Source organism: Sciurus carolinensis, chromosome 4, assembly GCF_902686445.1.
Source record: "Sciurus carolinensis chromosome 4, mSciCar1.2, whole genome shotgun sequence".
NCBI classification, from domain to species: Eukaryota; Metazoa; Chordata; class Mammalia; order Rodentia; family Sciuridae; genus Sciurus; species Sciurus carolinensis.
In genome coordinates this window covers 68678358-68689796 of record NC_062216.1, presented here as the reverse complement: position 1 = coordinate 68689796, position 11439 = coordinate 68678358, and the positions used below count along the sequence as shown (strand labels likewise).

At 40.7% G+C, this 11439-nt stretch overlaps 1 pseudogene; it reads right to left on the bottom strand.

Annotated features, from left to right (window-relative positions):
* Positions 1–222: 222 nt before the first annotated feature.
* Positions 223–697, bottom strand: LOC124982013 (RING finger protein 11-like; annotated as a pseudogene).
* Positions 698–11439: the final 10742 nt, after the last annotated feature.

Below are 11439 nucleotides of genomic sequence, written 5' to 3'. Positions count from 1 at the left end.
AAACACTTGGTCAAGGCTTTACATAAAAATACCATTCTACTTTTTCCCCCCTAAGTTTCTAAAATATCACATACTTTCCTCAACATCTGCAGCCATCCAGGAATTTTTAGGAAACTTTTGTGCATGATCTTAACTCCTAATCCCTGGTTCTTTGGGCTCAGTGAGAAAGATCAAAACCACCAAAAATGATGGTTCACTTGAAGTCAGACAAGAGACCCTGGCTCAATTAGTCTCATAGGATGAAAGCAGTGCTGCATCAACTGGCTCCATTCAGGAGGGGCACGTGAAGGATCTCATCAACCAGTCATCTATACAGGCCAGGTGATAGATGTGCATGCACAGCAGAAATCGAATTCGGTCCCACAAAGTCCATCATATAGATCACACACTCCCGGATCTTTTTTTCTGATCCATCTCTTCCAGGGTCATAAACTCCTTTAGGCAGATGCTGTATAAGGCCTATTCTTTGAGCTATCCTAATTTGTTCCTCTTCCGTCAGCTGAGTTGCTAGCCGAGTCTGGCTAGGTGTCAGATGATAAACTGGAACTGGAACTTGTTCCTGATATGGCGGCGGCAGATCCTGATCCGGCCCCGTCCCCTTGTCAAAGCTAGCCCAGTCGGACTGAGACTTGTGAAGCAGGGAGATGTCATCCGAGGTGGGGGATTTGAGGCAGTTCCCCATCTTCCGGGGTTGGGGCGTGTGATCTGACTCTGAAACCTCTGACTGGTCTCCCACACATCCACTGCTCCAACCTGGCTTAAGTCTCCCCTCTTACCTTTGCACTGTTCTGACAGTCTTCTCCTCAACGTTTTCTTTAAAACGTTAGTATAAAAAATCAGTGTAATTGTGATAATGTTATTGATTTCTACATTTACTAAATAAATTTTTATTTCCCAAATATGCACACCTTTAAAGTCTAAATTTTTTAGGAACATTTTAGTAAGCTGATGCTCTTCAAACTAAAATTTTCTACAACAGTGGTCTCTTATAAACTTATATAAAATAAACTAATTGGAAATTTGTCAGTTAATATTTTGTAATTGAATAAATATAAATTATAAAACTTTATGTTACTCTTTACACTGAGAAGTAAACTTAACTATATTTCTAAAAGACAATGAAGAGACCTTGGCTTATTTAAAGGTTAACAATATGAGATGTAAAAATCTTTTGCACTTTTCCTAAAGAGGGGGTTCAAAGCTCTCTTAACTTTCTGTTTCATGTTTCAAATATATGGATAAATTATGTTAACTAATTTATATTGATTCAAAAATTTTATATTTTATATAAAAATTTTATAATATCCAAGTAAGAAACTAAGATTAATTTCAAAACTAAAACACCTTACCTAAGGTACCAAGAGGTCACCTCACCTAAGTTAAGACTCTGCCTCTCATCTCATTCCAGGTTAAGATAACCATTCAAGTTCATTTAAAATTAAGTTTAAAAGATAGCTTTTTGTTATAAAATCACTATATTCCTAAAATAAACAAAAATACTATATATAACTAAATAAAGGTTTAAAATGATAAATTCTGTTACTTGGTTCATAGCTATTACAAAAATGTAATGTTTTTACTCTTGTTAATTTCATTTTATATTTTCCTTACAAACTTTACAACTATTGTCTGTTAATGCCTTACATAAGTATAAATTCTAATTTAACAACTTAATTTAATATAATAAGGCTATTGCCTTTAGGAGAAATAAGTTGTAAAACTGGCTTTCAGTATTTATATTAACCCTATTTTATTGCTCAGTCCATTACTAGAGACAAAGTCAAGTCACACAACTGGTAAAAACTAGGCCTTCTTTTACTGTGATACCCTCTTCAGCTCAACAACATTGACTTTAACAATCTTCATATGCCTAACAGATAACTTTTGCTAATTTTCCTGGCCAAATAAAAATATTTATTAAGTCACTTCTTTCTAAAATTAAAAAAAAATTTTTGATGCACCTTTATTTTATTCATTTACTTATGTGTGGTGCTGAGAACTGAACCCAGTGCCTCACACATGCTAGGTAAGCACTCTACCACTGAACCACAATCCCAGTCCTTATTAAGTTACTTCTTACTGTTTAAATACTTTTATAATGCTGGGCCATTCTTTATAATTTAAGATGATGCTAATGATGCTAATGATGCTCTAGCTTATATCAACTTTTTTCTACAATTTTTTTTAAACTGGGAAACAGAACCCGACATAACCCCACAAAATTCCACAAAATTATTTTAAAAACAATTTAAATTGTAATATTAAAAGTCTCACTGCTTATTTCACTTAGCATGATATTCTCCAATTCCGTTCATTTACTTGCAAATGCCATAATGTTATTCCTCTTTATGGCTGAATAATATTCTGTTGTGGGGGGTGGGGAGTGAGAGAAGAATGGAGGAACTTTAGATTATGTAGAAGGAAATGAGAGGGAGGGGAGGGTATGAAAAATCGTGCAATGAGACAGACATCATTACCCTGTGTACATGTATGATTACATGAATGGTGTGACTCTACATTGTCTACAACCATAGAAACAAAATGATGTACCCCATTTGTGTACAATGAATCAAAATGCAGTGTGTAAAAAATAAAAAAATAAATGAATAATAAAAAAAGTCTCACTGCTGCTGAGTGACACATGGAGCCATAGAATGGACCACATTTAGTAATAATATAGCATAGAGGTTATGCTTGTGTGTTTCCAGAAAACCAAACCTGTCATCACGGAGACAATGGAAGGACCCAGCACTTCAGGCTAAGCAGATAGTTCAACAACAGGGAGGTAATAAGACTCCAACCACAATGTTTGTGGCCAAGCTGGCTCTGTTGAGTTGTCAGGTAAGTGAAGCGCATGGAAAAACATATTGAACCTATTATCCAGATCCACCTTTAGTACATCCAGCTGTGTGGACTGGAGAAACTATTCCAGTATTTACTAATGATGCTCATATGATGGGAGGTTTCACAGACAAACACCTTACACCTATTTATGTAACTGGATGTAATTATATTGGTTACAGTGGGAATTCACCTATATGTTGTCCCATGATAATTATGCTGGGAACATAATTAGGGGACCTGGACCAACAAATCAAACTGGCCTTTGGGACTTAAGATCAAATATCCAGTTATTAAGATGGGACTTTCCTGTAACAGGCTAGATATTCCTATGGAACATCCAGTAGTGCCTTATTGCCCTATTGAATGCAGTAGAATTTGGTGACTTTCCTAGGTGGACGTATTGTGCAAATGTCTTGCCAGTACAGCATAAAATCTTAGAAGTGGTGGATATGTTTTGGATTGGTCTCCAAGAATTGATAAAAGACAACTACATCAGGATCCTGTAACTCCTGGAGGAGTTATATCAATAATATCCTTTCAGTGAAGGTGACATAGGAAAAGATCTGTGACTTTTAATAGCTTCCTCAGATTTTCTCCATTTTACAGATGGCTGTCTGGCTGATTTTATAGCCAGGAACTGCAAGGAGGGTTACTGCTATGGCCTGCAGGTCTGTGTTCAATCTCCTTATGCCTTAATTTCTGGAAATGTGAGAGTGCAGAGAAAAGGAGAAAAATATGTAACTTGTACAAGGTATAATCTAATGGTGTCACTAGATAAGATAAAGAGAAAGGGATATTGGTTCTTTACCAACCCTCCTTTGTTTTACTCCAAGCTAACATTTCAGGGCCATGGTATGCTGATGCTGGAATTCAGGTTTTACAACAGATGCATAACCAGATAAGTAGACCACAGTGAGCGATTGGACTTATAGTAGGAGTGACTGTTTTAATTTCTTTTATAGCTTCTACAGTCACAACTTCTGTGATTTATCTAGAAATATTCATACTGCTCATTTTCTTAATAATTTGTCTCAAAATACTTCCAAAGCCCTGTACAATCAGGTTAATATTGATGAAAGAGTTGAGACTAAATGCTTTGGAAGCTAGTGTTACTAATATCAGAAATGAACTTACTGCTCTCAAATTTAAGCAAAGACTTAGATGCCATGCTGGTTACAAATATGTCTGTGTTATTGCAGCCAAGTATAATGCTTCCCATTGGGGTTGGGAAAAGGTCAAAAATCATCTAATGGGCATTTGACCTGATAATAACAACAACCTGGATCTTATGGGGTTACATCATCACATCCAGGATATCCAGAAAAGCAGTATTGACTTCATGGATCCTGAGTGTCTGGCTGAACAAATACTTCATGATCTAAAAGGCTTTAATCCTGGAAATCCTGGAAATGTATTGCATATTCTGCATGGTATACTTTTGGAATTATGTATTTGCTACTAATTCTCTTTTGTGTTATGATAACAGGTTGTCATATCCTCAGAAATGAAACCTGGGAACTTCAAGTAACAACAAACCACTCGCACTTAAAAAACAAAGAGATGGGATGTGGGAGCCACAAATGAACTGAGGGCATGTCTAAGCCATCTCTAAGGTGTACCCCTTGGAGAACTCTTGGTGTAATCTCATCATCTGAAACTGCTTTGTTGTCTTGGCAAACATCCTGCTCAAAGAGAATTCTGTGCTATCACAGAATTTATTGACTTAGACAGCCCTGGATTTAAATGCAACACCCCAGAGGTAGAGAGAGATACCAGTGCCCCAACTAGCCTTGTGGTGCCAGCTACCTGGAGGAGGAAGAATTACTGTGCAAGTGACAAGTCCCCCATCAGGCCAACTTCCCCACAACCTCTGACTTCTTATTTACCTTGAAGAACCCCTCCTCACAATAAATTCCTTTGGTGTGTTCCACTATAAATAAAGAATTCACTGACTTTTTCCCTTTGTTAAGATCAGATCCATCAGGTCTTTTCCACCCATCAAGCCCCCGCTTTCAATATATATATATTTCTGTTGTTCTTTGTGTTGTTTCTTTTTTTTTAAATTTATTTTTATTGTAAACAAATGGGATACATGTTGTTTCTGTTTGTACATGGAGTAACAGCATACTATTTGCATATGCATACATTTACATAGAGTAATGATGTTTGATTCATTCCATTATATTTTTCTTCCCCCCCACCCCTCCCACCTCTCTTTTCCCTCTATACAGTCCCTCCTTCCTCCATTCTTGCCCCCCTCCCACCCCCCATTAAGTATCATCTGCTTATCAGTGAGATTGTGTTGTTTCTTAATACTACTTTTCTAGAGTTTTATTTCCAGCTGGCCCACACCTCCGAGGGTTACTTATTCCTTCCCCATGCAGGCTGTGACTGAGACTGAGTAGTGTTTATTTTTTTAAGTTGGGCTCACCAACCTTTAGAGTATGTATGTATTTATAATCATTATATTCTCCTGCTGGATTGTTCTATTTATCAATATATAGTAAACCTTAACTGGGGTTGAAACCAGGGATGTTCATCCACCGAGCCACATCCCCAATTCTTTTAATTCTTTTGTTTTGAAACAGGGTCTTGCTAAGTTGCTTAGGACCTCATTAAATTGCTGAGGCTGACCTCAAACTTGCAACCCTCCAGACTTAGCGTTGGTGGGCTGTTCAATGTAAGCATGTGTTCTCTCCACAGACCTCAGACTAAGAGGTTGGGGGTTGGTATTTGATATACAGCAAGTGACTTCTCTCTAGGTGAGCTTTGGCATTATGTGGGCTGTACTCAGTCAGCATGTGAAAATTCAGGCCTGTGGACTTCAGTCTGTTCCCCCTAGGGGCATAGCAAATGTCCAAGTGGGAGGTGCATACTGAGGATGATTCAGGCTGTGAGTGGGGGAAGTTATACCAGTGAGTTTTCTCCTAGAGGGGCAGGCACAGAAACTCTTTTACCACCCTTGTTCCCAGTGCTCTTAGACTGATTCTTTGCTTTCCCATCACTGACTGGTCTCATTTCCTCATTGCAGAAGAATTCCAGTGACTACTGTGTCCTTCATTCTCCATCCCAGCTTGTGCTCCCCAATGCTTATACCACCTTAGTTGTTTTGTATATGTCTATCAAAGTCATAACTGTTTTATGTAGATATTTCCCACCCAGTTAATATGGTGGGTATCCACATGGGCCCTACATTTTGATTTTGATTTTTTGCTCCCCCGAGTAGTCTTCCCCCAACAATAGGATCCTTCTCAAAGGTAGCTTCTAGTTTTAGGACTCATTTGCTGAGCATTGTATTGACTTTCTTCTCTAAAGTTAACTTGTCGTGCAGGAGGAAACACTTGTAGACCAGATCCCTGAACTGGATTTAATGGATTTAATGCTCACATGAGCCATGGATTTCTCTTGAAATTAGTACAGCCAATTTGCAGCTATTGACCTTATGCTTGCAATGACTGGTTCCCCTCCCTTGACCCTGCCAATTCTCCATGCTGCGTAGATTTCTTTTCACTTCTCCAGAGTTTTCTCTTCCTTTCTCTCCTCAGAATATATTTTTTCCTTTGTTGCTTCTTACAGAGTCACACAAAGGGAACTTCTATTCAGTCATTTTGCCTTCTCTCCCTCTTGAAATATATTTCTTAATCTGAAAATATTTTAAAAGTTATAGTTCCATTATTTCTAGCTTAATTACACTGGAAAGAGAACACGTTCTTTAAAAATTTTTTTTTGTAATGCTTGAAATTGAACTCAGGTCCTTGTGCATGTGCTCTCACTGAATTACACCCTCAGCCCAGTTTTCTTTTCTGAAAACTGAAAAGGTATGTAATAACCTTGTTTTTCTTTTAAGGAATATTCTGTCAATTTAAGGAATATTCCATCAATTTACATTGAATATAGCTACTAATATTTAGTGTTAAATCTACTATCTTTAAAAAAAACTAAATTTTTTGTGTCCCTAATTTATTTTTTCTGCCTTTTTTTCTTGAGTTATTTTAAAACCATTCCATTTCCACCTTTCATTGTCTTGGTATTTTTATACTTTTTCATACTTCTTCAGTCATTTCTGTAGAGTCTGTAGAGAGTATGACATATATCCTACACTTTCTGTTCTTCCTTTTTTTTTTTTTTTTTTTAACCTGTACTGGCAATTGAATCCAGGGCCTTGTGCATGCTTGGCAAGTCTTCTCACTAAGCTACATCCAAAGCCCCTTATACGTATTTTTAATTTTGAGTCAGGATCTTACTAAGTTGCCCAGGCTGGCCTCAAACTTATGATCCTTCTGTCTCAGCATCCCCAGTCACTAGGATTACAGGTGTGTGCCACCACTCTCAGCAATGTGATTCATTTTCAATAAATTTTTATATAAGGCGTGAGCTTTAGGTTGAGGTTGTTTTTTGCATATGAAAGTCCAAATGTTCCAATGGCATTTGGTTTTTTTTTTTTTTTTCCAATGGCATTTGTTGAAAGACTATGCTTTATCTGCTTGTCTTTAACCTTTGTCAGAACTCAATTGGCTATATTGTGAGATTTATTTTCCAAATGATGCCCCTGTTGTAGGCATTTGCAAAGTGCTTTACCCCCAGATTCAGCTCACCAGCCTGGTGTTGACAGCCATGGAGGGAATGACCATCATCAAGACCAAAGTGTCTCTGGTTGCAGCCCAGCTGATGAAGACTGTCATGAAAGAGTGAGGTGGAAGCATGGTAAAGGTAGGGTGATGCTGTGGCAGGGTCCTGCAAACAGGAACAGTGGCTTCTGCCCTGACTCTGTTACTCACTAGCTGAGAGGCCTTGAGCAAGTTCCTTCTCTTCTGTGGGCCTACATGCACTCACCTATAAAATGTAGCCTTGAACTAGATTTTGTCTATGGTCCCACTGATTGTCAACATCTGTATTCATGAGTTCATAACTGCCTCCTGTCTAGGGAGTGATCCTTAGTTAATGGGAGTCTAGACAGAAGGCCCAGTAGCGGGAGCATAAGGAAGCACAGTTGAGGGGATTTACCCTGGTTCCCTGGGGTGCTAAGGGGGGTATTAAACTGTGGACTGCAAACCAACAAGTTAGTGGAATGTCTCTGAAATTCAAACTTTTATTTTTTAGGCTAACATGTATAAAGGAGAAGATTTTGCATATAAATCTATGTTTCCTTCTTCATTGAAAAGAACCGAGTGGCCACTGTTCCAATTCCTTTATATGGGCTTTATAGGGATGCATGGACTATACGGAAAGGGCTTTCCAGAGACCATGTATTAGGAATCTGAGGGCCAGGGTAGAGCCTGTGGTATCCCCATCTCCAGTGCCAACCATTGCTATAACTTTGAGGGTCAAAAGCTGGGAGAGGAACCCTGAAGTATCCCCATGTGTTTTGCCTTTCCCCCGGAGGGTCTGGTCCCTCCTGAGTAACCAGGAACTCCTCTGTGGGCTTTGGGCTGTGGACAGGCATCTGGCTTGGTACTTCTGAACTTCCTTCTGTGGCCCCTGCTGGTATGGCCCCTGACACCCCAGAACTCTGCCTCAAGAAGGGAGGCACTGGCAGGATTACAATGAGGGACCCCTTGAATTTGGGGAAACAAATTGGTAGGGGACTAAGACTGAAAGGAAGCAGTTATGAAGACTTCCTGCTCTCCCTGCAGATTGAGGAGATTGTGGAGGGCATCCTTCAGCGGCTCAATTCTCAGCTGGAGCCCAGCATAAAGGAGGAAACCCTACAGGCCATGTGCTCACTGGCAAGCAGCAATACCCACACCATGGTGCCCATGCTGCTCAACAAACCCCTGCCTTGGGATAGGTACCTCTCCACAGTCCAGGGGCATAGTCAAGCTCAGTAGCTCCCCTCCCCATCCACCCCAAACACAGAACAAAAATTACTGCTCCAGGGTGCTTTCTGTCTCCCTCCTTTCTGTTTGATCCCAGTCAAGCCTCATCTTCATGTTCTCTGTCCTGTTCCTCTTGGGTCTCACTCCCTGTGGACCCTGAGAACTGGCTCTTCATGGGCCTGAGAACAGACTAGTCCTAGGAACGTGAGCACCAGGGACTGTGACATAGCTTTCCCTGGGTCCTGCAGAATCCAGCTGGCCCTGTGGAGGATATTTGGCACCCAGCGAGAGACCACAATCAATGTCCTGCAGCTGCTCATGGGCATCCTAGAGAAGAACAACCCCAGAGAAGAACAAGAAGAGATGGCCTCCCAGACTGTGGCAGTCAGTCCAAAGGAGGGGAGGGGGCCCTGGGCTTACTGTCCTAGGAACCTGTGGGCAGAGCTGATGACCCAAGGGGCCAAGCAGGCTTTGGGGAGGAGCAAAGAGGAGAGTGTTAATACTGGAATCATTGATGCCGTACATCAGATTAGCCCTTTAGCCTCCTTTTTGTACCTTTATACCAAGAACTGCAGAAAGGCAGGGGTCAGTCACATTTTATGGACAAGGAAATTGACATGCAAGGTTAAGCAGCTTTTTCGAGGGCTGGGATCATTTTACTGGAAGCCTGCTATGGGGATGTGGGATGGGGGATGGGAGAGAGGAATTTCGGTTAATTGGGATTGGGATGGCCAAATTTTGCCTCAAATCATCTGCTGAGTAGGTTCTGTTCCCTTCCCTTCCCGTTCCGTGTCCCATTTCTTCTTATTCCCTTATCTTCTCTCCCTTTCTCCCTTTTTTCTTCTGTATCTCTCTTCTTCCCTCTTTCTTTCTTCTCTTCCTCCCTTTGTTCTTCTCTCTTTCCCTCTCTCACTTTTATTTCTTTTTATGGAAATGGGGTCTTGTTTTGTTGCTTAGCATTGCCCCATACTCCTGGATTCAAGTGATCCGCCTGCTTTAGCTTCCTGAGTACCTGGGACTATGGGTATATACCACCAGGCCCCTTTCTTTTTCTTTCTTTCTTTCTTTTTTTTTTTTTTTTTTTTCTTTTGGTACTAGTGTTTGAACCTAGGGGTACTTAACCACTGAGCTACATCCCCAGCCCTTTTACATATTTCAAAAATTTGAGATAGGTTCTCACTGAGTTGCTTAGGGACTCACTAAGTAGCTGAGGCTCACTTTGAATTTGTAATCCTCCTGCCTCAGTCTCCTGAGTTGCTAGAATTACAGGTGTGTGCTACACCCTACACTACACCTGGTCCCTTTCATTTTCTAATGTCAAGTGAGCAGAAAAGAAAAATGATTGCATGTGTGGCACCTCCTTTCCCTAGGGAGAATGTTTTGGTTTCAGCCTGGGGGTGTTTGTTTCCTACAAGGCTGAGTTAGAGTGTACTGTTCACAGCAGGCAGTGGGAATGTGGGCAGGGCTGGTTTGCAGTCTGGGCTTTTGGTGTGGTTCAAGCTGCCTCCCCATCTCTCAGGTAGCATGTCTTTTGTGTGAGATGCTCTCAGGACTCCTGTACCAGAAGGCTGTTCAGGACCTTTAACCACAGTTGTTGCTGTTTCTGCTGTGCCACCTCTACTGAGTGACTGAGCAATGTGCTTCCCAGAAGATGGTGGTTTATGCTAAGAAGGGGACCCCAGGCATCAAGAGCAAACGCTTTGACCCCACAAGTAAGCCTAACTTCCAGGTGATGGAGCAGTGGAACTAGTTAATTGCTGAGAGCTGCTTGGGTGGGAGGAAGAGACCAACAGAGAGGGAGGTAGACCATGGGTGTGGGTACTAGAGCACGTACTCATGTACTGATTCACACAGCAGTTCATGCCCATGAACGAGTCACTGCATATGAAGAGATTCAGTTTAGATGGCAAGTGATGGGGCGAGACTATATCATTTTCTTTATGTGAGTTGGGCCATTTCAGTCAGTCTGGTTAGTCTCTGTCTTGGCTTTGTCACCAGTTGTGTCATCTTGTACAAGTCAATGCTAGAATTCAGTTTCCTCATCTGTGAAATGGGAGTGGAACTCCTGAATGAATTGTTTTCATGCTTTTGTCTTTATTTATTCAAAATATTTATTCAAATGAAATCTTATATGAAAATGAAACAAATATAGCCAATAAAGATGAGAACTTCTGAATTGAAAGATGTGGAGGTGAGGAGAGATCCTAACCCTGCTACTATGTCCTTGTGAGAAGAATTTGAAAATTCTCTATAGTCTAGAATCTATACAGTCTCTTTCATAGGACTCTGTGGTTGGATGGGGACCACATTTGGAGGGGTGAGTGGATTTGGGTTCTATAGAGCCATGAATTTTTATTACTTTTGGTAGTACTGAGGACCGAACCCAGGTCCTCATGCCTGCTAGGCAAGTGTTATCCCTGAGCTACATCTCTAGCCTGAGCTGTGAATTATGTTAGCAGGAAAGTAAAATCTAGCAACCTGAGCTGAGAACTATCTCCTAATTTACCCCTCCTAATGGAGGGGTATAACCTGGGGCATTCATCTTCCAATCATCTGTCCCTTCATTTTCACAAACTCAGTGGTGGCCTTTAGTGTGCCCTGGAAGTAGTGAAGTTGGTGTTCACAGCAGCAGTGTAGGATGATTTGGTGGTCTATGCCTATGAACGTCACTACTGGGACCTTCTGCCCAAACGATATCTTACTACATAGGGATCATGGATCTGACCATGTAGAACCATTTCCCCAACACCCCTGCCACCATTCTATCCCTAACCCAAAT